Source organism: Leopardus geoffroyi, chromosome E3 (genome assembly GCF_018350155.1).
Source record: "Leopardus geoffroyi isolate Oge1 chromosome E3, O.geoffroyi_Oge1_pat1.0, whole genome shotgun sequence".
NCBI lineage: Eukaryota > Metazoa > Chordata > Mammalia > Carnivora > Felidae > Leopardus > Leopardus geoffroyi.
Genome location: NC_059340.1, coordinates 7,018,961 through 7,044,967, shown reverse-complemented (window position 1 = coordinate 7,044,967; position 26,007 = coordinate 7,018,961). Strand labels below are relative to the sequence as shown.

Here is a 26,007-nt window from a genome sequence, read left to right as displayed (position 1 = left end):
TTGGGATTCTGTCTCCCTCTCTCTCTGCCCCTCCCTGGCTTGCTCTCTATCTCTCTCTCTCTCAAAATAAACTTTAAAGAAATAATAAAAAATTAAAAAAAAAGAATTTCTCTATTTCTAGACACGTAGAACACTTCTAATGTCTTGCTAGTCGAAGAAACATTTGAATGAAGATTTTTATGCAAATGTCTTTTGAATTATTTAATTACGACGGGCTCTTACAAGTGGGTTTACTGAGTTAATAGGTATGAACTTTAAAAATATATCTATTACCATATTTTTTCCCCAAAGAGACTTAATTCTTATCTTCGTTCTGCAGCTAAGTTACTTACACCAGAAGGATGACAAATGCCCTTCTATTGACCATACTTAATTTATTGGGCCGCACCACAGACTTATGGCAGACTTTATTTATAGCCATTTATCACCTATTATGTATCAAGTATTATGCTTGATTTTGGAGGATATAAAAGTGACATTGAGCTGGTCTTCAAGAATTTTTCAAGAAGTCCGGTAGGAGACACTAGACTAAGGTGTGGGTCACCAAAATACAAAGTGAAAAGGTGCATAAATCCAGAGGCACATAAACACATTTTTCTGGCCTGATTGCAGGTTTCTCAGGGCAGCAGGAAGGGTTGTGTGGGGTCCCTCTTCTGCAGAGAGGTCCCTCTCTGCTAGTAGAAGAGGGAGTTGTCTCAAACCTGCTCTGAGGTCAGCTCTGTTGCCACCCCCTCCCCCCCACCTCTTCCTGCCCCTAAGTACCACTGCCTGCTGGGTCCTCAGGCCTGGAACAGCTTCTTCTTCAGTTTCCAGACCTACGAAAGGTCCATGACACATAAAATCGTTGTGCACAATAGATTTAACCTTCAGTTTCTGAATAAATGAAGGAGATTATAACAGTGCAGACTGGAATCAACTCAAGGTGAATATTTAACATTTTCAGTCATCTCAGCCATTAGGGATTATTCCCCAGCCAGCTCTCTAATGCTTATCCCCACTTGAAGTTCTCTGCTTTGTCCAGAATCTTCTTTTCATCCCCTTTCTTCTAGGATCCTAACAATCTCTCAGAGTTTTTATTCCGTTGAGCATCGACTTCTCTTTATGTATGTCAATCCTCCCCACCCCAACCCCACCCCTAGTGCCCACAAGTACTTCTGATAAATATTTGCTATTCAAATAATGGATTGCACTGTGAGAATGCAGGTTTCACTGAGAGAAACCTTCCAGAAGCACCTGTCAGATGTGTGTGATTATGGGAGTGATGCAGACAGGTTTGTGGATAAGAGAAAAACCTTTCTCCTTCCCAAAGATATGGAAAACATTTCCCAGAAGCCACACAGAATTGAGATGTCAGAGATGCAAAAGAGTCTGGGCTGCCTTCTCTCTTGTGTTAGAAAATCTCATAATTCTGCCCCCACCCCCATTCCCAGCAGACTTTCACATCTCTTCAGCTAGAAAGAGAATCACATAGCCACGCCAAGAACCATCAGAGCTTAGAGGATGGAACTAGCCAATCATGATTGGCTAAGATGTAAGAAGATTCACTACCTGGGGCATGGTATCTGTGAGCTGTATGGAAGGTAAGAACCTGAGCAAAAGTAGCCAACAGGGAGAAAAATAGGACAGCTGAGCTCCTTAGGGCAGAACGAGCAGAAATTTGAGTACTGACCAACAGGTTCTGCCCCACTGGACATGAAGCTTAAATATCTAGGACACTCTTCTCTGAGACATTGTTTAATCCATGGGATGACTGAAGAATCTGGTGAACTCCAGGGCACCTGGGTGGCTCAGTGGGTTAAGTGCCTGACTTCGGCTCAGGTCATGATCTCGTGATTCGTGGGTTTGAGCCCCATGTCGGGCTCTGTGCTGACAGCTCAGAGCCTGGAGCCTGCTTTGGATTCTGTCTCTCTCTCTGTCTGCCTCTCCCCTGTTCATTCTCTCTCTCTCGCTCTCTCTCAGAAATAAACATTAAAAAAAAAAAAAAGAATCTGCTGAATTCCTCTTAAGCTTCACCAGATACCAGGCATAGTGTACTTATTCCAAGTGTACAAATTAGAGTCAAATGGAGCTGAGTTCAAGTCTCAACTCCACCATTAACTAGTTATGTGTTTGGGGCTTCTTAATAACCTATCTCTAAGCTTTCAGTTTCTTCATCTGTAAAATGATGATAGTTAATAACTGATAATTATTGATTGATAATAACTGGTAGCTGATAATGGTGATACTGACCTCACAACGTCTCTGTGGGAGGTAAGTGTCTGATAGCAAAGCATTTGGCACACAGTGAACACTCAATGCATGTTGCTTATCCTGGTTACTGTTATTTTTATCTTTTTTTATTTTTATTTTTGAGAGAGAGAGAGACAGACAGACAGAGCATGAGTGGGGGAAGGCAGAGGGAGAGAGGGAGACACAGAATCTGAAGCAGTCTCCAGGCTCTGAGCTATCAGAGCCCAATGCGGGGTTCAAACCCACAAACCATGAGATCATGACCTGAGCCAAGGTCGGACCCTTAACCGACTAAGCCACCCAAGCACCCCATATTGTTCTTTTAATCATAATCTTAACTGGAAGAGGGAATAATGGCACTTACATCAGTATGGGGGAAAAGAGACAAGTAAATAATCCAAGAAGACCCTTTCCCAGTGGCACTATGGGAAAGGCAAAACATCTTTGTTCATGATCATTGAAGACCTCTCTGATTATTTCCTAAGGACAGATTCCAAGAAATGAGGATTGCCGGGCCCACAAATAGTCAGAGGGTTTACATGAAATAGTCCTGGTGACCCTAAGTTTGCTGTTGGCAAGTGAGCTCAGCTAATGAGATCAGATGACATCCGTACAAGGGTTTTGAAAGAACTCCAAGTACCACTAAATGTAATGATTTACTATTACAAAGCAATACCGTACCTAAGGCCTGGCAGGCTGCCCTGAACAAATAAAAGTTTCTGAAGAGCATTCCAGAAACTGTGGGCTCCCAAGGTTGACTTCTGTGATGTGAAAGCTGGTGGGGTTAAGACTAATGGGGGGCATCCCTAACAGGCCGCTGACACTAGGCACTAGGGCCCTTGGGGGTGTTTCCTCAAATGAAAGTCTAGTGACGTCCTGTCGTGAGCTCCTCAGGGTTGTCCCTGTGGGGGGCAGGTGTGCCCTGGGTTTATAGTGAGAATCTGTTTGATTCAGTTTTATACCCAGGAATATTAATACATTGGGGTCACTATAAACTAGATTTAGCTAGCGGGATGCCTGGCTGGCTCAGTTGGTGGAGCACCCAACTCTTGATCTTGGGGTTGTAAGTTTGAGCCCCACACTGGGTGTGGAGATTACTTAAAAATAAAATCTTAAAAAAAAAGATTAAAAAATTTTTAGCTAGAGATCTTTTGGGTCACCCAGATAGTGTGATTTCAGGTACCAAATCTTTGTGAGGGTGGCATTGTGCTGAGGAATTTTCCAAGGCCCGAATAGCCACATATCCCTATGGTTTTCTTCTTTGGTGTGGATTTTACTCTTTTTTTTTTTTTTAACATTTTATTTTACTTTTTGAGAGACCGAAAGAGACAGAGCATGAGCAGGGAAGGGGCAGAGAGAGAGGGAGACACAGAATCCAAAGCAGGCTCCAGGCTCCGAGCTGTCAGTACAGAGCCTGACGCGGGGCTGGAACCCACGAACCAGGAGATCATGACCTGAGCTGAAGTCAGATGCTCAACCAACTGAGCCACCCAGGTGCCTCGATTCACCTTTCAGGGTGTTGTCCTTAGAGGTTCGTAGCTTTAGGCAGAAGGCTCAGGTCCCTGGTTTTGTCTCCTATCCCCCTGGTGTGTCACCTGTTAAAACCCATGTTCTGGGCACCAGAGATGAGCAGACACTCTAGGGAAAAGTCACTCTACAGTGTGCTTATCCCTCTGGATTGCTGCTTTCTGTCATTTTTTTCTGGCCTCCAAGGGATTCCCTTACTTTCCCACCAGCCCATTCACACATTAGTAGAAGATGCTTTTTTGCATGGAACCCATCATTTGTCAGTGTGCTATATGGGGAGGGTTTCTCTGCTCATCTTGGCTGCCATATGGCCAGAAGGGGAAGTCCAGGAGGATGTATATTTAAGACTTGCAAGTCTGAAAAATTACAGATGGCGTGCCTGGAATAAAACAGGCTTGATGATTACATCTCGGAACACTAAAATGAAGAGGCTCGAGCAGGGTACAAAGGAAAAATACCTGGAGATTCTGCTTTTATAGAGAAGATAGTGTGTTTATGGATCTTATTCCAAGGAGACAAGCCCTCCGTGAGTGCTTGCAAAATGAACGGGAGGCAGGTAAGGGCAGAATCGGATGGGGTTTTTAGTTGGTTGAATAACCAGACCCAAGTTATATTGGCAAATCCACAGCAACTTAAAAAGAAATTAATGTTTTATTTATTTTCGTGAGAGAGACAGAGCACTAGTGGGGGAGGGGAAGAAGGCGAGGGGGGCCCAGAATCTGAAGCAGGCTCCAGACTCTGAGCCAGCAGCACAGAGCCTGACACGGGGCTCAAACTCGTGAACCATGAGATCATGACCGGAACTGAAGCTGGATGCTTAACCGACTGAGCCACCCAGGCGCCCCTTACAAATTCACAGCAACTTTGAATGTACTCTCCAGAGCAGCTACTACTGGGTTCCGCCCTGTTTCCTATTCAACGGGATCCTCTTATATATGCTTTATACGAACTCTTTCCTGTTTTACCAATGTTATATATAGGAATGTTGGTGACAGAAAGTTAGATTTGTGTATGACCGAGGCTAACAGTGTTAACTTGCGTGTTGAAGGTGGAAAAGCAAGCCCTACACCCACACCCCAAATAGGGAATGGGTGAGTTAAAATCTAACAGAGCCAAACGTTCTGCATCCAGATGGAAAAGTCTACAACACACCCCTGTGGCCACCATCCGAGATGGAACATCAGCCTGGAAAAAATAAGTCAGAAAGGACTGGATGTGGAAGATGTGGCTTTTTGACAGCAATAGTGGTGAACAAGGCTCGGGGCTCTCCATGGACTGTAAACTCCAAATGAGCCAAGAATGTGGTTCAGTAACAGTTGAGCAGCTCTTGGGCTCCATGGACAGCAGCACAGAGTCCGAACATGAAGTGAGAGGTCCACATGAAGTGGACCGTGAAGTGACCTACCTCCACAATGGTCAGGCTACCTGGGTGCAGGGCCTTGCTTTCTGGGCACCAGAACAAGCCAGAGCACAGGGCAGGAGGATTAGCAACACGGGAAAGGGGCAATGGAAGCTTCTCCCCTAGGGTTCTGCCAGAAGTTCCAGGTTGGCTTAGGCTGAATGGGGAGCCTCTGAGGGAGGCTGTGTTAGTCTGCTGGGGTGCCATGACAAAGTACCATGGGTAGGTGTGGGGGTGTCTGGGTCTCAGTCGGTTAAGCATCCAACTTTGGCTCAGGTCATGATCTCACGGTTCTATGGGTTCGAGCCCCACATCAGGCTCTGTGCTGACAGCTCGGAGTCTGGAACCTGCTTCGGATTCTGTGTCTCCCTCTCTCTCTCTGCCCCTCCCCCACTTGTGCTCTGTCTCTCTCTTTCTCAAAAATAAATAAACAGTAAACAAAACAAGACAAAACAAAACACCACAAAGTACCATGAACTGGGCAGCTTCAACAACAGACATCCATCGTATAAAGTCTGGAGACTAGAAATCCAAGATCAAGATGTCAACAGGATTCATTCCTTGGCTTATAGATGCCTGTCTTCTGTCTTTCCTGTCCATCTGTCTTCACATGGCCTTCCCTTGTGTGTCTGTGTCCTAATGTCCTCTTCTTTCTTTCTTTCTTTTTTAATTTTTTAATGTTTATTTATTTCTGAGAGGGAGAGAGCGGGAGAGGGGCAGAGAGAGAGGGAGACACGGAATCTGAAGCAGGCTCCAGGCTCTGAGGAAGCGTTCAGCACAGAGCCTGAAGCAGGGCTCGAACCCACGAACCATGAGATCACGACCTGAGCTGAAGTCAGATGCTCAAATGACTGAGCCACCCAGGCACCCCCTAATGTCCTCTTCTTTTAAGGAGCCCAGTCCTATTGGATTAGGGCTCACCCAGTGAACTTTTTTTTTTTTTTTTTTTTTTTTTTAGATTTTATTTTTAACTAATCTCTACACCTGGGGGCACCTGGGTGGCCCAGTCGGTTAAGTGTCCAACTTCAGCTCAGGTCATGATCTCATGGCTTGTGAATCAAGCCCCGCATCAGGTTCACCGCTTTCAGCACAGAGCCTGCTTCATGCTTCAGATCGTCTGTCCCTTCTTTCTCTGCCCCTCCCCTGCTGGTTCTCTCTCTCTCTCTCTCTCTCAAAATAAATAAATAAACTTAAAAAAAAGTAATCTCAAACTTACAACCCCAACACCAAGAGTCACACACTCCACCAACTGAGCCAGCCCCTGTCCTTAAGTAATCTTTGAGATATAATTGACATAGGACATTATATTAGTTTCAGGTGTGCAACATAATGATTTGATATAGGTATATATTGCAATGTGATCACACTGATAAGCCTGTCTAACATCTGTCACCATAGTTACAATTTTTTTTTCTTGTGATGAGAACTTTTAAGATCTACTCTCTCAGCAACTTTGAAATAGTCAGTATAGTGCAATTATAGTTGCCATGCTGTCCCTCATGTCCCCATGACTTATTTATAACTCGAAGCCTGTACCATTGATCCCCTTCACCCATTTTGCTCAACCCCCTGCTTCGCCCCTCTCTGGCAACCACCAATCTGTTCTCTGTACTTATGAACTTCCCACCCCCTAGATTCCACACAGAAGTGAGATCATACATATGGTACTTGTCTTTCTCTGTCTGATTTATTTCACTTAGCATAACGCCCCCGAGGTTCATCCATGTTGTCCCAAATGGCAAGATTTCATTCTTTTTAATGCCTGAATAGTATTCCACTGTGTCTATCTGTCTGTCTGTCTCTCTCTCATCACATTTTCTTTATCCATTCATCCACCTGTGGACACTTAAGTTATTTCCATGTCTTGGTTATTGTAAATAATGTTGAAATGAATATGGGGGTGTAGATATCTTTTAGAGTTAGTTTTAAATTTTAAACATAGGGATTCTTGTCTTTATGCTTAAAACAGTGGTTGAATTGTAGCAAAGTGACCAGAGGGAGGAGGAAGTCAAGTCCAGCTTGGTTCTTCTCAGCTGGGACCATTGATGATCCTCCTACAAGTGAACTCCCCCCCCCCCCCGTTTATAGGCCTATTCATATCAGGGAAGGATATGATCACTGGATCTCAGCAGAGATCACTCTGGAAGGTCACTATAGGATTCAGATGGCCTTGGTTCTAACCTTGTGTGTACTATGCACTCTCAGTCTAGTTATGTAACCTCTTGGGGCTTCAGTTTCTCTGTAAAACTGGGATTATAACAGCATCTACTCCATCAGGTGGTCATGAGGCTCTAGTTGAGTTGACTGGTATAAAGCCACTGGGTGAGGTGTCTGGCATGCCATGAACTATCGTGGTTAACTAGTAATGCCATTGTTATGGTGATTATATATTTGGACTCACTCACATGGGACACAAGATGAGTTCAGGGCTCTGGGCTGTTGAATGATCCTTGGACTTAGGCTGCACGTGTAGGCCCATCTGCCAGCTCTTTCCTGCCTGTATGTCAGTGCCCAGGCATCTCTGTCTACATACAGCACACAAAGGTGCCAGGGATATATAGGAGAGCCCGGTACAACTCCAGTGGCTCTGACAGGCATCCAGCCAGGACAGGGTGGCCTTCCTCACCCTTTAAGAACCAAAGTCAAGAAGACAGTGATACCACTGGGCTGTGTTCCCAGGTCTTGCTTTCATTCGCCCAATTCATATGCAAATTTTGCACGACCTTCTTTGAAATTCTGGGACTCAACCTTACAACATGTTACTAAGCCTTCTCTGATCATTGGAGTGTCAATCACTGGCAAATTGAGAGTCATTTATAGCAGTGCCTCCCCCAGATTACCTTTGGTAAAGCCCAAATGGCAGAGGAGAGAGATATATGGCACAGAGATGGATCTCAGAGCTGGGCCAGAACCTAGGGAGCAGCTGAACTAACCCCAGAGCTTCCTCTAAACATCTGAGTAGCGTGTAAAGGAGGAGGATCCTCATCGCTGCAAGAGAATTGCAGCGTGAAGAAACATGTTGTGGATGTACAGACACGTCCAGGCAGCATGGGGTGGCTGGCCATGGAGTGAACTGTCATTCATGACCACGTGGTCCTTAAAGCTTCCAGTTCCAGGAGTCACAGTCTGATTTCAACAATCGAAGACAGGCACTGAATGTTAAGAGAGAATAAGGAAGGATACAGTAGAGGGCTAATTGGAATTTCTGGAGGACTTTGCAATAGGAAGAACACTTGAAAACTTACAGATAGCATTTTATCAGGAAAGTAAGGAAAGGCAGGTTGGTTGAAAGAATGATGGCAGGCAGACTTCAGATGCCTTGGACACGAAGACCAAAAGAAAACCAAACAGTTTACGCAGTTTAGGCAGCAGATGGACGGAGATCTGGTGGGGAGAGGGAGCTAACTTCAGAATGGGGCTCTGTGTGAATGAATGTATGTCAGCATGTACGTATGCAAGAGTACTTTGCTGCAAAACACAGCAACACATTGGTCATTATAGAAGGGTGGTCACTGAAGGATAGATCGGCAAGAAGAGAGAAGAGCCAGGATTTGATCGTGGCAGGAAAGAAAAGACCAGGAGTTGAGTGTGGTGGCCCGGTCAGTTGCAGGGGCTGGGCTAAGGGTGGTGGAAACAGAGCTGAGAAGTTTTAATCAGTCACACAGGTCACAGCAATTTGCATTGGGCAGGACTTAAGGGACAGAGGTGAAGAGAGAAAGGGGGAAGCTGAGCATGATGCCCACTTGGGTGGTTGGTGTTTGGGGTTATCAAAGGGAGGCTAATGAGCCAGGAAGAAGCATCGAGGATGGTAGGTGGAACCCAGGCAGTGGCTTCAGGGAGACACATTGCCTGTTTGGATGCAGCAAGCCACGGCCCAAGAGAAGACGGCGGTGAAGGAGCTTGGAGGAAAGTTTCAGTGATTCTGTAACTCCCTCCCTTGCCTCTATGACTTCACTGGTGGCAGTACAGTGTGTATGTTACACATGACTTCACGCAGTTTGTCCCCAGCCTCTCCATTCACTGGAGCCCAGCGAATGCCCCACCGGGGATACCCAGGGACCGGTCCATGGTCCCTGCATAGTACCCTTGAGGCTCAGCGCCTTATCTCCTGTGGTTTCCGCCACGTCACTGAGGTGCAAGGCTGTCTCCCAGAAGCCACTGTGGTGAGGTGGTTACATGTTGGAATAAGCTCTCTGTGTATCTTTCTTTACAGCCAGATGGGGAGGTAAGGGGACTCCATGAAAAAAGAACATGCAAACTGGAGTCACTTGGCTTCTGCCTCTTACTGGGTGTGTGGTTTTGTGCAAGCAACTTGACCTTTCAAACCGTCTACTCCTTATCTATGAAATAGGGATGATTCTGGCCATGGCTACCCACTCCGCTGTCTTGAGGATCATGCAGACTGGTAGATAGATACGACAAGCATTATCAATTATTATTTTTTTTAATTTTTTTTAACGTTTATTTATTTTTGAGACAGAGAGAGACAGAGCATAGATGGGGGAGGGTCAGAGAGAGAGGGAGACACAGAATCCGAAACAGGCTCCAGGCTCTGAGCTGTCAGCACAGAGCCCGACACAGGGCTCGAACTCACGGACCGCGAGATCATGACCTGAGCTGAAGTCGGATGCTTAACCGACTGAGCCACCCAGGCGCCCCTCAATTATTTTTTTTAATTTATTTTTTAAGTGATCTCTACACCCAACGTAGGGCTCAAACTCACAACCCCAAGATTAAGAGTTGCATGCTGTACCAACTGCACTTGAGGCACCCCTGGCAATGCTTTTTAAACCACAATGTACCTAATAAGTGGCAAACCTCACCATTCTTTAAATGCTGAAAACTGCATTTCTCCCTACCTTGCAAACTATGGCTGGGGGAAAGATCCTGGACAATTTATTTGGTGGGGGTCTGGATTAAAGGAAAACAAAATAACAGTATTTTTTTTCAACCAGTTTTTTCCAAATTGTCCACATTCACTCTGAAAGAAGAGACACTCATCCCAGCAAGCCCACTGTCAGGGGCTGCCTCCCCAGAGGCCCTGAAACACAGACAGTGCCTGACCTGCAAATGCTCTCCTGCTCAGCCAGAGAACAGCCAGATGGCTATTGCCACCTCCCTTCCTGTGCAAACACCTCTCACCCAGCCGAGTAAACAGGCCTCCCTGGGTAAAGAGGTGCCTCCATGCTGCTTCTGTGTGGTGTAGCCCAGAAACAGGGAGGCTGATCCACAGGCTTGGGCTGTGTTTTCAGTCAGGGCCCCCAAGCCACAGGGTCATCTGTCTTGGCTCCTTCTCTGTGTCAACAGGGCTGGCAGCCCATGTGGTTTGAGTATAGCCAGGGCCCTCCTCTCACTCCTCCCGGTGCAAACAAATTACAAAGAATCTTTGTAACTGTCAGTGGAGTGGCTCAGCCCAGAGGAAGGGAGCCTGTCCTGGGAGGGGGCCAGGGTGGAGCTGGGGGTGCTGGGGGCGGCCAAGGGGCGGTGCCCACAACATCCCCTGTGCCATTTGATGGCACAGCTTTGCTGTGTCTAACCCCCAGAGGAGAGGGTCTGTCACCTGCAGCACAAACCCGGGGGCTGAAATTAAGGGAGGCAACAGAGCTAATATCCCCCAGCCCCAACACCTTCCCTACTGTAGCATTTCAGGTGTGGTTAAAAAAAAAAAAAAAAGGACTGAGCCTGGGCGGTTCAGTCTTGATTTCAATTCAGGTCATGATCTCACAGTTGGTGAGTTCAAGCCCCTCATTGGGCACCACACTGACAGTGCAGGGCCTGCTTGGGATTTTCTTTCTCTTTCTCTCTCTGCCCCTCTTGTACTCGCTCTTGCTCTCTCTCAAAAAAAAAAAATAAATAAATAAATAAATAAATAACTTAAAAAAAAAATAAAAAGGACTAAGCCCCCCTCTTAAAGCAGTGCAGGATGGGGGTGGCTCAGTGGACTGAGCCTTTGACTCTTGATTTCAGCTCAGAGGTTCTCATGATCTCATGGTTCATGAGTTCGAACTCTGCACTGGGATTCTCTCCCGGATCTCCCCACACCCCTCTCCAAAATAAGTAAACTTCAAAGAAAAAAGCAGCGCAGGATAGAAGAAAGAATATTAGTTTGGGAGTTGAAAAACAAACTACTCCTGTCTCCACCCCTAATGAATGAGCTGTGTGCCCTCTGGATGGTGATACCTTAACCTCTCTTGAGTTTCCTGCCTGGATAAATTAGAATTATACTAATTGCCATATGTGGAGCCCCTCGATGTGACAGGGACTTTGGTAATGTTAATATATCAGTCCACCCAACTACCCAGTGAGGTGGGAACGACTGTCGCCACTTTAGAGATAAAGAAAGTGAGACCGGCTGGCAGAGCTGACGCGCCAAGACGCATGTGACGTGGGGGAAGTAGGTCTTCTCTTTGCCAACCCCCCATTCAGCCCCTGCAACTAAGAAAGACAGGACTTCTTTCCTTGATGTGAAAGCGGAGACTGGGCAGGTCCTGGACCACTTAGAACAGCCTTTATTGCTGGAAACAGAGGTTCTGACGCAGATAAGCGTAAGGCCTGGGAGTCAGGGCTCTGGCTCCGAGCACCCACCTTTCCCCGAGATCTCTTCCCCTGGGACTCATTTATCACCTTGGTTAAAATCCAGGGAAAGAGAACAATCAACAACTTGTTCCACCCGCGGGGCGGGGGAGAAACTGGCAGCAAATCCTAGAGTCGCTGTTACCACCAGTTCTGTTCCCAGGCAATTCCTAAGTGTCTAAATTTCCATGGCACATTTTGGAGGCTGCATGAGGGAGGGAGAGGACCTGCAGCCCTTATACCTACAGGCAAAAATGAGCGCTGGGAGGCTTTGCTAAGGGGAAGGGAACGACAGCTTCAGAGGATTTTGACAGGCATCTCTAGACCATCATATTCCAGGAAGGGGATCCATACGCTTCTGCCACTGGGTAGAACGCAGCTAGCCACTTGCTTTTGTACAGCCAGAGATCTAAGAATTTTATGTGTTTACACTGTTGGGAAAAAAAAATAAAAAGAAGAATTGTTTGTGACATGTGAAAATTACGTTAAATTCAAATTTGAGTGTCCATAAATAAAGTGATTTTGGAATGCAGCCACATGCCTTCATTTACATAGAGTCTGTGGTTGCTTCTGTGCTACGGTGGCAGAGTTGAGTAGTTGTGACATCAACCATGTGTCCCGAAAAGCCTAAAATATTTACCATCTGGCCCTTTCCAAAAAAGAAAAAAAAAAAAAAAAAGAAAAGAGAAGTTTGCCATCTCCTGTTCTGGGAAAAAGCATGTGCTTGGGGGGAGGGCATCACCATTCTGGAGGTACATACTTATTGACTCCCTCATCTCAGTTGTGCCTGGGGTCCCCAGGGCCAGTTAGGTCTGGTTGGTAGCCTGAGGGGTGTGGGCTCTCAGACCGGAGGAGGTAGGTTGTGGTCAGTGAATGAGTAGTCAGACCTGGCCTCCTCTGCCGAACCCTTCAAAAGTCAAGTCCTTTCCTCCCTCGCCAGAGTGCTGGTAGTCAGGCTTGGGCTCCTCAGGAGGGAGACTGGAGGGTTTTCCCCTGGAGACACTAACCAAGAGACAAGATCTAGACGCTGACAGTCGAGTCTAGTTCCCACCAGGCCCTCTAAGGGAAGCTCATTGTGGACAAATCCTGCCCATGTGCAGAGCCTTCCACGGAGCTTCCCAGAGTCCCGCACTGACGTGTGAATGGAGAGCCAGGATGTTTGAGGGAAGCCCTTATCATCTTTTTTTAAAGATTTAATTTTTAAGTAAACTCCACAGCCAACATGGGGCTCAACTCACAACCCTGAGATCAAGAGTCACATGCTCTTCCAACTGAGCCAGCCAGGTACCCCAGGAAAGCCCTATCTTAAGGCTAGGTGTGGTGAGGTCCAGGTTTTGGGACCCATCAAGGAACACAGGACAGAGACATGGCAATGTTGCACCACATGTTTTACTGGGTGGAGCTTGCACAGGATTGCATGAAAGGGGCCTTACAGAGACAGTGACAGCCCCCGGAGGGGGAGTGAGGCAAAGGACCACTCAGGAGAGAGGGGTCTAGGACAGAGGACTTGCATGTCTAGGTGACATTGCTCAGCAGCATGGTGGGGAGATTCTGGGTCAGAATCCCCTAAGAGCAGCATTGACCTGGTGGCTTTTTATAGCCCCTAGGTTTGTCTTATCCATGGCTAGCCGATGTTGGGTGCAGTTTTACAAAGCAGGCAGGCCCTACATGGCTAAAAATATGCTTGTGCGGGCTATATTTAAAGCAATAGGATGTGTAAGAATTTGAGTTGAGCACCGGTGGGCTTTGAGCCTGCTGTGAAGTAAACAACACAGGGGCCATCTTTAGCTTATTTATGTAACAGCTGGCACAGCAACAGAAAGACCAGGAAACCGTGATAATGAGGGAGCAGAAGGAAACATTTAATCAAACAACCTCTGCGGTTAATGTCTGCAGAGATAGGAGAAGAAATTGCAGGATGCTCTAAAAAAGGAACAGTCAGAAAACAGAAAGAGTATCTTGGAAATAACGTTAGTGCAAAAATGGAGAGTTCATTAGAAGAGAAGGTTAAGGGGACGCCTGGCTAGCTCAGTCGGTGGAGTGTGCGGCCCTTGATCTCGGGGTTGTGAGTTTGAGCCCTAGGTTGTATGTAGAGATTACTTACAAGTAAAATCTTAAGGGGTACCTGGGTGGCTCAGTTGGTTAAGCCTCCGACTTCGGCTCAGGTCATGATCTCACGGTCCATGAGTTTGAGCCCCATGTTGGGCTCTGTGCTGACATCTCAGAGCCTGGAGCCTGCTTCAGATTCTGCGTCTCCCTCTCTCTGCCCCTCCCCTGCTCACGCTCTGTGTCTTTGTCTCTCTCAAAAATAAATAAACATTAAAAATTTTTAATAAAAAAATAAAATCTTAAAAAAAGAGAGGGAGAAGGTTAAGGAAATATGCCAGCAAATAGAACAAAATGACAAAGAGATTGAAAACATGAGTGAGCGCTCTCTTCAGCACATATACTGAGAATGTGAGTGAAAAACATGTGGAAATTAGAAAGTCAACCCAGGAGGTTCCACAGCTGAATTTCAGGAATTTTGGAGACAGAATAAAGTGAAGTGGGGGGAAATCATCAACAAAAGAGTGTAGGGAAATGTCACAGAAATACAGAACACGTTGAGCCTGCTGAATGCTTAGCAAGAAGGAATTTGGGAAAGAAAGAAACAAAACCTCATCGATGTGAAACTTACTACCCCAAAGTATCCAGAAACAAACAAAAGAGGTCTCATCTAAAGGACTAAGACTCAGAATCCCAAGTAGGCACCCAGCACAGAGCCCCATGCAGAGTTTGATCTTACGACCTGAGCCAAAATCAAGAGTCTGATTAACCGAGGGAGCCACCCAGGTGCCCCTGCTCCTGATTTCTTAACAGCAACACTGAAAATTAGAAGACAAAATTCCAAGGAAGAATAATATCAAAACTAGAATTTTATACCCAAACTAAAGAAAGAGTAACGAGGACAGCAAAAGGGAAGTTTCAGTTATGCAAAGTCTCAAAATATTTACTCTATGGGCACACTGTCTCAGGAAGTTTATGGAAGGATGTGTGTCAGCCAAAGAAGGTGTACTTAAGAGAGAAATTGCCGGGGTGGGGGAGGGGGACACCTGGGTGTCTCAGTCAGTTAAATGTCTGACTTCGGCTTGAGCCATGATCTTGCTGGTCCAGAGTTCGAGCCCCACATCGGGCTCTGTGCTGACAGCTCAGAACCTGGAGCCTGCCTGGGATTCTGTGTCTCCCCCTCTCTCTGCTCCTCCCCTGCTTGTGCTCTGTCTCTATCTCTCAAAATTAAACAAACATTAAAAGAGAGAGAGAAAGAGAGAGAGAAATGGGATCTGGCAGCAGTGGGAGACCCAGCATGGGGTGGGGCTGGGTCTGGGTCCAGGGCTCCCTGGGGTGCTGCTGATGGGAGACAGGTGTCCTGAGGTGACAGGTGTGTGGCAGCTGGGACAAGCAGCCAGGCCATTGTGGAGCAAGAAGAAAGAGCTCCAGGATTTATCTTTTTCCTATTTTTAAAAAAATATTTTATGGGCATCCAAGTGGCTCAATCAGTTGAGTGTCCGACTTTTGATTTCAGCTCAGGTCGTGACCTCACAGTTCATGGGTTCGAGCCCTGCATGGGGCTCTGTGCTGACAGTGCAGAGCCTGATTGGGATTCCCTCTCTCTCTCTCTCTTCCTCCCCCACTTGTGCTCCCTCTCCTTCAAAATAAATACAGAAACTTAAAAAAAAAACTTAAAAATATTTTATTTGGGGTGCCTGGGTGGCTCAATCGGTTAACTGTCTGACTTAGTTTCAGGTCATGATCTCATGGTCTGTGAATTTGAGCCCCGTGTTGAGCTCTCTGCTTTCAGCACAGAGCCCACTTCAGATCCTTTGTCTCCCTCTCTCTCTGCCCCCCCCCCCCCAGTAAATAAACATTAAAAAAAAGATTTTATTTTTAGATAATCTCTACACCCAGCATGCTTGAACTTACAACCCCCAGATCAAGAGTCACATGCTCTGCTGAATGAGCCAGCCAGGGGCCCCAAAAGGGCTCCAGGATTTTTCTAAAGAGGAACATACATGGCTGTACTCAGGTTATAGATCAAACTGTTCTCAAAACCTAAAAAAGACATTTTAGCTCCTACGGAAAAGGACTCTTTTGCATTTCTTTTTTTTTGTTTTGTTGTTTGGCGGTTTTATTTTTTTGTTTTAAAACAAGACAAAATCAAATTTAATAGGTATACTTATGGGGACTCCACACAGATAGGGAATTCTGAAGACAGGGAGGCCACATGAAGCTTATATGAGCTCAGGAAAGAGGTAGGGGTCTGAGGACACAAAGGGGAGAAAAGTCAACAGCAGGAAGGTGAAAGGAGATGTCTGGAAAAACTAGATGGCTCTTTTGGGCACATGAGCTCCATTGGTAAAGGTTGGGAGGGGGGCTGTTAATACTCTGCCCAGTGAAGGTTTTCCTTTCCAATGTGAATTTACACGGTTATGGGGGAGGCAAAGTGCTTTTTCTGCATCTGCTGGGTTTTTATTAATTTTAACTTGGAATAATCTTTATGCCAAAGTGGCACATTTTGGGGTGTCTCATCCTGCACCCCTTCAACTCCTCCGTCTGGAACTTTCCTGAAACTTCCACACGTTACAAGTTGAGCTGGCAAATAGTTGGTCTCCTTGAGCAGGTCTTGGTCCTGACGATAGGCCAGTTTAGTTCATTTGAAGAGGCGGTGATTGAAGAGGCTGTTTTGGAAAAGCAATCAAGTCCTGATGGTTTCCCATGTCATTTGTCATCCGTGCACCTATTTGGTAATAGGAAGAAGACAGAACTTCCTGTAAAGAATATTCTGTCATCTCTGGCTATCCCTGAATGCAAGATCACACTACTTTGTCTTAAACACTCTATTTTCCCTTTTTTACACTATGTAGTGAAACTCCCCCAAATGCACAGAGCTCCTGGGCTTTCCAGTCGGCCTCGGGCCTGTTATAAAATGCAAAGCGCAGGCCTGGGAGAGCTGGGGTGCTTCTAGCCAGCCATGCTGAAGCCCAATTAGTCCTGTCGTCCCATCCATTGGCGGTTAAGAACTTGAAACACAGCCGTTGTCTTCATTCCAGAGAGGAAAAGCAGAGTCTCTATCTGGAGAAGGATTTTAGTGAAAAGAGCCTGAACTTTGAACCTGAGTGGACTCGACTCTGCCATTCTGTAGCTGCCGAACGTTGGCAACTGTCTCTACCTCTGTTTCCTCCTTAAGGTTTCAGGCATGGTAATTCCAAGCTTGGGGAGCTGATATGAGTTTAAAAATTGATGGCATCATGGATACAAAATATCTAGTAGCATTCCCGGTTGCCAGCAGGTGCTTGACACTTTGTGGCTGTTATACGTGTTACTGTTCCATAGTTTCCCAGGGCTTTCCTCTGTCCTGGCTCATTGATCCTTCGAGTAGGACAGACAGGGGTGCCTGGGTGGCTCAGTTGGTTAAGTATCTGACTTTGGCTCAGGTCATGATCTCATGGTTCATGAGTTCGAGCCCCTTGTTACGCTCTGCGCTCTTTGGATCCTCTGTCCCTCTCTCTCTGCACCTTCCCTGCTCATGTTCTCTACCTCTCAAAAATAAATAAACATTAAAAAAATAATTGGGGCACCTGGGTGGCTCAGTCGGTTGGGCGGCCGACTTCAGCTCAGGTCATGATCTCGCGGTCTGTGCGTTCGAGCCCTGCGTCGGGCTCTGTGCTGACAGCTCAGAGCCTGGAGCCTGTTTCAGATTCTGTGTCTCCCTCTCTCTGACCCTCCCCCGTTCATGCTCTGTCTCTTTCTGTCTCAAAAATAAATAAACGTTAAAAAAAAATTTTTTTTTTAAATAATAAAAACAGACAAACCAAAGCTCCGCAACAGGTTAGTATTATGGGGTGGCTCCTTTGGGGCATAGCATTATTGGGCAATGCTCTAACACAGAAAGAGCCCTTAGGAAGTGAACTTCCTTGAAAGAGCAATCATCTGCCAGTGGCTTTACCTCCAGTTCCACCTTTACAGCAGCAAACCATGTGGTTGAAAACAGACTGTGATTATGGACCTGGTCCCAGAAAGAGGGCATTTTAATGTTCCAGGTGGGACCAGAGGGATAAGTGATGACAGGAGACAGAGTGGATCCATGAAATAATGTTTGTATAACCATCGCCCAAAAAGAAATTGGAAAACGAGTGCGTATGAATCACTTCAGTCTTGTAAATCACTACATAAATGGGGTAAGAAATGTCAGGGTAGTAGTCTGCAATACGGTTTGAGAAATAAGGACTTAGTCCAAGCAAAGGACAGATTTTGTTTGTTTTTATTTTTAAAGAGGCTTAGAGTTCCTCTTTAAACATTACAAAGTAAATATTTGTGTCAAACCGTGTTTTTAAAATGGCCTATGGAATGGGTTGTGCCAAGGATGGAATTTTAAACAAATTCAGACTTGAGTCACTTAGAAATCATGTTAAAAACCTCAGAGACTGTTATAATAACTGACATGAAAGCAAGATTCATGTCATTAATTGAGCAAATTATCGGTGTATATGAGGCTTCTGTTTACTTTTTCTTTGAAAAAGAAATGTACAGAAAACCTAAGAGAGGTTTCTTAGGTAGGATCATTTCATTGTGTAAAGGATGTTCATTATGTTGACCAAGTCAGGGAAAATGAGTTAAATCATGTCCCCATAGGAAAGTGTCATACATTTTTTTAAAAACATTTTTTAATGTATTTATTTTGAGAGAGAGAGAGAGAGAGAGAGAGAGAGAGAGACAATCCCAAGCAGGCTCTGAGCCGTTAGTGCAGAGCCTGGGGTGGGGCTTGAGCCTATGAACTGTGAGATCATTACCTCAGCAGAGATAAAGAGTCAGATGCTCAACCAACTGAGCCACCCAGGTGCCCCAAGTGTCATACATTTTAGAAAGATTTCCACGCAGAGTGATTAGAAGTGTTATTTCTCGGGGGCACCTGGGTGGCTGGGTTGGTTAAGAGTCTGCCTCTTGATCTCAGCTCAGGTCTTGGTCTCAGTTTGTGAGTTCCAGCCCTGTGTTGGGCTCTGTGCTTATGGCATGGAGCCTGCTTGGGATTCTGTCTCTCCTTCTCTCTGCCTCTCTCCTGTTTGTGCATGCTCTCTCTCTCTCAAAATAAATAAATAGACATTAAAAAAAAAAAAGAAGTATTATTTCTCAAAACATTAGCAAGAAGCCAATAAATGAGGGTTGGAAGCAGAAAAATTATTTACAACTGTAAAATATTACAAGAGTAAAATACTAACATATAAATGGTTATCTCTAATAAACAACACAAATACATTCTAATAGTCCATTTATAGATTGGCTCTTGGGAATTTGGAGCTTATTTTTCCAATGAAACAGTGCTGTAAGCATCCGTTATGTTCTCACAAAAGGTTAGCCAAAACAGAATGTAGCCAAAATGCCATATACCTGTGGTGGAAAATAGCAGAAGATGTTATTGCAGTTCTGGCATCTAAGTACAAAGGGAAAACAATACAGCTGGGTTAGAAACACTATTCATTTTGGGTCTAGTATTGGAAGATTCGAACAAGACAACTGGAGAGGTTCTGAGTGAGCACCTGTGTCATTTCACTTGGGAGTTATATGGTCTCTCTTTTTTCTTTTTTTAATTTTTTAGTGTTTATTTATTTTTGAGAGAGAGAGACACACACACACAGAGCATGAGTGGGGGAGGGGCAGAGAGAGAGGGAGACACAGGATCCGAAGCAGGCTCCAGGCTCCGAGCTGTCAGCACACAGCCTGACGTGGGGCTTGAACTCATGGACTCCAAGATCATGACCTGAGCTGAAGTCGGACACTTAACAGCTGAGCCACCCAGGTGTGCCTTGTCTCTTCTTCTTCTTGTTTAAATTTTTAATGTTTATTTAATTTTGAGAGACAGAGCGTGAGTGGGGGAATGGCAGAGAGAGAGAGGGAGACACAGAATCCGAAGCAGGCTCCAGGCTCTGAGCTGTCAGCACAGAGCTGGACATGGGGCTTGAACTCATGAACCGTGAGATCACAACCTGAGCCGAAGTCGGATTCTAAACTGACTGAGCCACCCAGGCACCCCATTGTCTCTTCTTTTCTTAATATGCTTGTATCTCTGATTAACTGTTACTCAAATCAGCCATGATTAGTGTTGTTCTTAGGCTCATAAGTGGAATGAAAAGGGTGAGATGGAAAAGGACAGTAACTTTCCTAAGGTAAATCCAGGTGATGAAAAATGTCCCTATTGCAGGGACACACAGAGGGAACTGCCTGACGTGGCACCCCTGAATGGTGGGCAGTGACGGGTAGAAAAGGGTGGTGCTGAGTGCATGGTTTCCCTTGGGTGGTGAGGAAGACGTGCCAGCTCAGACATGTCCGGCCCAACTCCTGCTTCCTGGTCAAAGCTTTCAGGGGTTGTGGATGGGAAGGGGTAGGGGTGTGTGAAGGGGAGTTGGGGGTCAGATGGGAAAGGAGGCGGCAGGTGCATCTGGCTACTGTCCTTATACAACACTTGTCAAGTAGGTCCTAGTAACTTAAGGATTACCCTGTATTGTATACACTTCAATCTCCTCCACTCACCCCGCGTTTCCCCAGTTTCTGACAGCACCTCTGCTTTAGAAGTGGAAATTATTATCCATCATACCCGCCCCTGAGAAGTTAAGAAAAAAATGTAGCTTGAGAGGTTATAAAAGGTCCAGAAGAAAGTGGTGACCAGATAGTCTGCTTCAGCTAGAATACGTTCCTGGGGTGTGATCGGTGCATAGACACTTGGTAGACGGGGGGGGGGACGGCATTAGTGGAATGTGAAGTCACGTTGTTTTGTATACAAGTTTTCTCAGCACGTTCATGTTTTTTGCTGCTAGGCAACAGCCCCCCAAAGCAAAGCACACTAACAAAGCTGAATTCAGCGAGCTGTGAGGCATTGGAGTACAGCAAACACCCTTCTTTCTTTCTGGTAGCTCAGGTGGTTACAGGCTTTATTTTGGAAAGGCTGTTGCGCGGCGGGCTTGACTCTTTGTGCTTTGCCCATATTTCCCTAATTCAAAGGCCTCCCTCTTTCATCTCAGCGACCTGCTCCTTTGAGGGAGCTTGAACTCACGACCCCAAGATCAAGAGTCACATGGTCTATCGATTCAGCCATCCAGGAATCCCCTACCCGCTCCTTTTACTTTAAATGGTCTTCCCAGGTTTATTGGTATCTAATTGACATATTGTATTAGTTTAAGGTGTGCAACATAATGATTTGATATATGTATATATTGCAAAATAGTCACCACGATAAGTTAACATCCATCACCATACATAGTAACAAGTTTTTTTCTTTTCTTTTAAACGATTTTTAAATTTATTTTGAAAGCGAGAGAGCAAGAGCGAACGCGAGAGAGAGAATAAGCCAGGGAGGGGCAGAGAAAGAGGGAGAGGGAACCCCAAGCAGTCTTTGCACTGTTAGCACAGAGATCTGAACCCATGAATAGTGAGATCACCACCTGAGCCAAAAGCAAGAGTCAGACGCTTAACCGACTGAGCCACCCAGGTGCCCCCCAAGTTTTTTTTACTGTGATAAGAACTTTTTAAAAAAAATTTTTTTTATGTTTATTTATTTTTGAGACAGAGAGAGACAGAGCATGAACGGGGGAGGGTCAGAGAGAGGGAGACACAGAATCTGAAACAGGCTCCAGGCTCTGAGCAGTCAGCACAGAGCCCGACGCGGGGCTCGAACTCACGGACCGCGAGATCATGACCTGAGCCGAAGTCGGCCGCTTAACCGACTGAGCCACCCAGGCGCCCCTGTGATAAGAACTTTTAAGATTGACTCTCTCAGCAACTTTCAAATATACAATACTATAGGCACCATACTATATATATATATACATCACATTCCCAGAAATTAACCTTATACCTGAAAGTTTGTACCTTTGACCCATTTCCCCCAATCCCAAGCCTCTGCAACCACCAATCTGTTCTCTGTTTCTATGAGAATTTTGGGGGTTTTACATATGGTATTTGCCTTTCTGTGTATGATTTATTTAGCATAATGCCTCCATCTAGGTCCATCTATGTTATTGCCAATGGCAGGATTTCCTTTTCTTTTTTAATGCCTGATTGATATTCCATTTTATTTTTATTATTTTTTTTTATTTAAAAAATTTTTTTTTCAACGTTTATTTTTATTTTTGGGACAGAGAGAGACAGAGCATGAATGGGAGAGGGGCAGAGAGAGAGGGAGACACAGAATCGGAAACAGGCTCCAGGCTCTGAGCCATCAGCCCAGAGCCCGACGCGGGGCTCGAACTCACGGACCGCGAGATCGTGACCTGGCTGAAGTCGGACGCTCAACCGACTGCGCCACCCAGGCGCCCCACCATTTTAAATATATTATCTATATATCTCACATTTTCTTCATCCATTCATCTACAGATGGACACTGGGTTGTTTCCACGTCGTGGCTATTGTAAATAATGTTGTGATGGACATATGGGTGTAGGTATCTTTTTGAGATAGTGATTTCATTGCCTTCAGATAAATATCCACAAGTGGAATTGCTGAATCATATAGTAAAAGTAGGTAGCTATTTTAAGTCTTTTGAGAAAACCCTCATACTTCTCTGTCCTTCACAGTGGCTGCACTGATTTACACTCCCACTAACATTGCACAAGGGCTCCCTTTTCTCCGCATCCTCACCAGCATCTGTTATTGCTTACGTTTCTGAGGACAGCCGTTCTAACAGGTGTGAGGTGACATCCCATTGTCATTTTGATTTGCATTTCCTGATGATTAGTGCTGTTGAACATCGTTTCGCATACCTGTTGGTCATTTGTATGTCTATCCTTTTATTTATTTATAGTTTTTTTTTGTTTTGTTTTTTTTTTTTTTTAAGTAATCTCTATGCCCAATGTGGGGCTTGAACTCATGACCCTGATAGCACGAGTCACACGCTCCACCAACTGAGCCAGCCAGGGGCCCCCTATTATTTTGTTTTATTTTATTTTGTAAAGATTTTATTTTTAAGTAATCTCTACACCAAACGTGGGGCTGAACTTACAACCCCACGATTAAGAGTCGCATGTTCCACCAACTGAGCCAGTCAGGTGCCCCAGGAACAAACAAAAATCTTAAAAAGCAGAATAGAGGGGCGCCTGGGTGGCTCAGTCGGTTAAGCGTCGGACTGCAGCTCAGGTCATGATCTCGCGGTCCATGGGTTCGAGCCCTGCGACGGGCTCTGTGCTGACAGCTCAGAGCCTGGAGCCTGTTTCAGATTCTGTGTCTCCTACTTTCTCTGACCCTCCCCTGTTCATGCTCTCTCTCTCTGTCTCAAAAAAAAAAAAAAAAAATAAATAAATGTAAAAAAAAAAAAAGTAGAATAGAAACAAATCTAAACTGAGGAAACTGAGGACAAGTGAAGACACCAAGAAAAGTGCCAGATGTCTGAGCCGATACAAAAGAAAAAAAAAAGTAACGAGTGACACCACTTCAAATCAAGCGCAGAAAGATACAGGGGGACTATACTATCCTACACTTGGCTATCCTATACCTGCACATCCTAACCTGTCCTCTAACCTATTCCTTCCACCCTATCCTCAGAGGACTAACTCAGTGGTATCTGCCACACACATTGAGGTGGGTGCTTTTACCTCATTCACTTGTCCCTTTTGAATCTTACTATTATCCCTCCTTTAGAAACAAAGAATCTGAGGGTCAGAAAGGTTAAGAAAATTGCCCAAGGTCACACAGCTGGTAAGTGGCATTCAGATATCATTTTGCTATATTATCTCTAGAAAACAAACCCAGGGTTTTTTGTACTTTTTTTTCCTTTTTTTTTTTTTTTTTTTTAAAGGGGCTTGGCTATTTCTTGCAGAAGGGGTTAAACAATCTCCAGGGCAGGGATCTGTGGTCACACACAATTCTTTAATCTCCACAACCCCGGCACAGAATAAACATTTATCAGGATGGTGTTGAAATATTTACCACGCTCCCGGCAGCTCTCCCCACCTTTTCACCTTTGTGCTTTTGCTCCAGCTCTATCTGGAACGTTCCAGGCTGGTAGGCATTTCCCCAGACCCAGCTCCTACCCCTCCTTGCAGTAGCAGCCCCCTTGCAAAGTCTTCCCTGTTCGGATCCCTGCCAAGTGGCGGGGCCCGGCGGGGAGGGGTGGGGGGTGGGGGGTGGGGTCTTCACCTGTGCTTCGGGTATCTCACGTTGTGTCAGGAGCACACCCGTCAGCTCCCTTGCTCGAGTGTCCCCGTGTGGGGCAGGCGAGAATCTGGCCTGAATCCTCCCTCCCCCTACTGCTAGCCCAGCGCTCGGGTTACTGTGTGCGCTGAAGAAGAAAACGCAAAGCTGACGGATCCAGGGCGCATTTCGCAGTTCAACAACCACTTCATTTTCAAAAGGACTTTCCCTGTGGAACAGCACGGATTTGGGAGGCAGCGGGGTGGGCCTGAATTTTGCAGCCAGGCGGAACGGGTGTGTGTGCGTGGGTAACCGTGGACACCGCCCCCGGGCCCCCCCCCCGCGCAAGTCTTTGTTAAGTTCCTCGCCTGCCCGGGGCACAAAGGGAAGGCGAGACCCGAATGCGCGCACAGGTGGAGACGCAGTGCCCGCAGGGGACTGCCGGGCCTCCTCCGGACCCCACAGGCCGCGCTGCGGTCTGGGTGACCCCTGCCTCTGCCCTGGGGTGGGGGCGGGGAACACCGAGTCACGTAAAGAGCGCACTGACGCTCCGGCCAGCCCCGGGCCGCAGTCTCCCGTCTCCCGCAGCCACACAAAGGCCGGAAGTGCGCCCGAGCTGGCCTGTGGAGGCGACCTCTCTAGGACTCAGGAGGCCCCAGTTCTCGGTGGTTCTCTAGGCCAGCGGGACGCGTACCGTTAGCGCCATACCCTAGACCCGGACTCCCAGGGCGTGTACCCAACTCCGGGGGCAGCAAAATGAGTTAAAAGAAAAACAAAACAAAACAACGACAACAAAAACCAAAACCTGGAGACCGAATCCAGCAACTCGTGAGAGAGAATGTCGCCTTAAAATGGATCCAGGCCTGAGTTTCAGCTGAGGGGTCGGAGCACAGTGTATTCTTTATCATGGTGGCTGCCCCAGGAGAAGGGGGAGGGGAAGGGGAAGGGGGAGGAGGATGGGGAGGAAATGAGGCCTAGAGAAGGTTCTCTCCTGCTCAGGGTCTCCCGGTGACAGATTTAAGGCAGAACCCAGGACTTGTGCCACCGTGGCCTGTGCACTTGCCATTGCCCAGGGCTCCCTCTCATCTGAAATGAACACTGAAAATTAAAACCTACGAGTTCAAAATGGCAGGAAACCTCAAACAGTGTCAAACACCCATCAAGTGGAGTGTGCAAGAGTTCAGAGAAGACCGTCTCATACCCATTAAAATGGCTACTAACAAAACAAAAAACAAAACAAACAAGTGGTGGAAAGGATGTGGAGAAATTGGAACCTTTGTCCACCAGCATGGCTGGTGGGGATGTAAAGTCTGTGCAGCCACTGTGGAAAACAGTATGGCAGCTCCTCAAAAAATTTAAAGGAAAATTACCACGTTATCCAAGCAATTTCACTCCTGGGTATAGACCCCGGAGAATTTAAAGCAGGGACCTGAAGAGATATTGTATGGGTTTGTTCATAGCAACATTGTTCAGGATAGCCCCAAAGTAGAAGCAAGCCAAGTGTCTGTTGATGAATGGATGAACAAAACACAGTACATACATACTATGGGATATTATTCAACCTTAAAAAGGAAGGGAAAGTTTGACACTGATCCTCCTATGGTAATCTTTTACAATATGTAATTGTATCAAATGGTCACACTGTACACCTTAAACTTACATTGTATTATATGTTAATTATGCCTCAATGAAAGAGAGGAATCTATTCTATTAAAAAAAATCACACAAAAGGGATGCCTGTCAGGCTCAGTTGGTAGAGCCTGGGACTCTTGATCTCAGAGTCACGAGTTCAAGCCCTATGTTGGGTGTGGAGCCTATAAAAAATAATCACATTAGAAAAAAAAAATCACGGGGCGCCTGGGTGGCGCAGTCGGTTAAGCGTCCGGCTTCAGCCAGGTCACGATCTCGCGGTCCGGGAGTTCGAGCCCCGCGTCAGGCTCTGGGCTGATGGCTCAGAGCCTGGAGCCTGTTTCCGATTCTGTGTCTCCCTCTCTCTCTGCCCCTCCCCCGTTCATGCTCTGTCTCTCTCTGTCCCAAAAATGAATAAATGTTGAAAAAAAAAATTAAAAAAAAAAAAAAAGAAAAAAAAAGAAAAAAAAATCACATTAGAGGAAAACCCTAAGACA

The 26,007-nt window shown here is 46.0% G+C and overlaps 2 long non-coding RNA genes across 2 annotated transcripts in view; one reads left to right on the top strand and one right to left on the bottom strand.

Moving 5' to 3' along the window:
* The first annotated feature begins 769 nt into the window (after positions 1 to 769).
* The window catches only part of LOC123589196, a 28,383-nt gene continuing 3,145 nt past the window's right edge, over positions 770 to 26,007 (top strand). Inside the window, exon 1 of the long non-coding RNA XR_006708209.1 lies at positions 770 to 1,580. This is a non-coding gene — a long non-coding RNA (uncharacterized LOC123589196). The remainder of the gene's footprint in view (positions 1,581 to 26,007) is intronic.
* Positions 15,910 to 24,011, bottom strand: LOC123589199. The gene is made up of 2 exons (XR_006708212.1): positions 23,888 to 24,011; positions 15,910 to 16,502 (listed from the first exon to the last, which is right to left on the bottom strand). It is a non-coding gene; the product is annotated as an uncharacterized LOC123589199 (long non-coding RNA).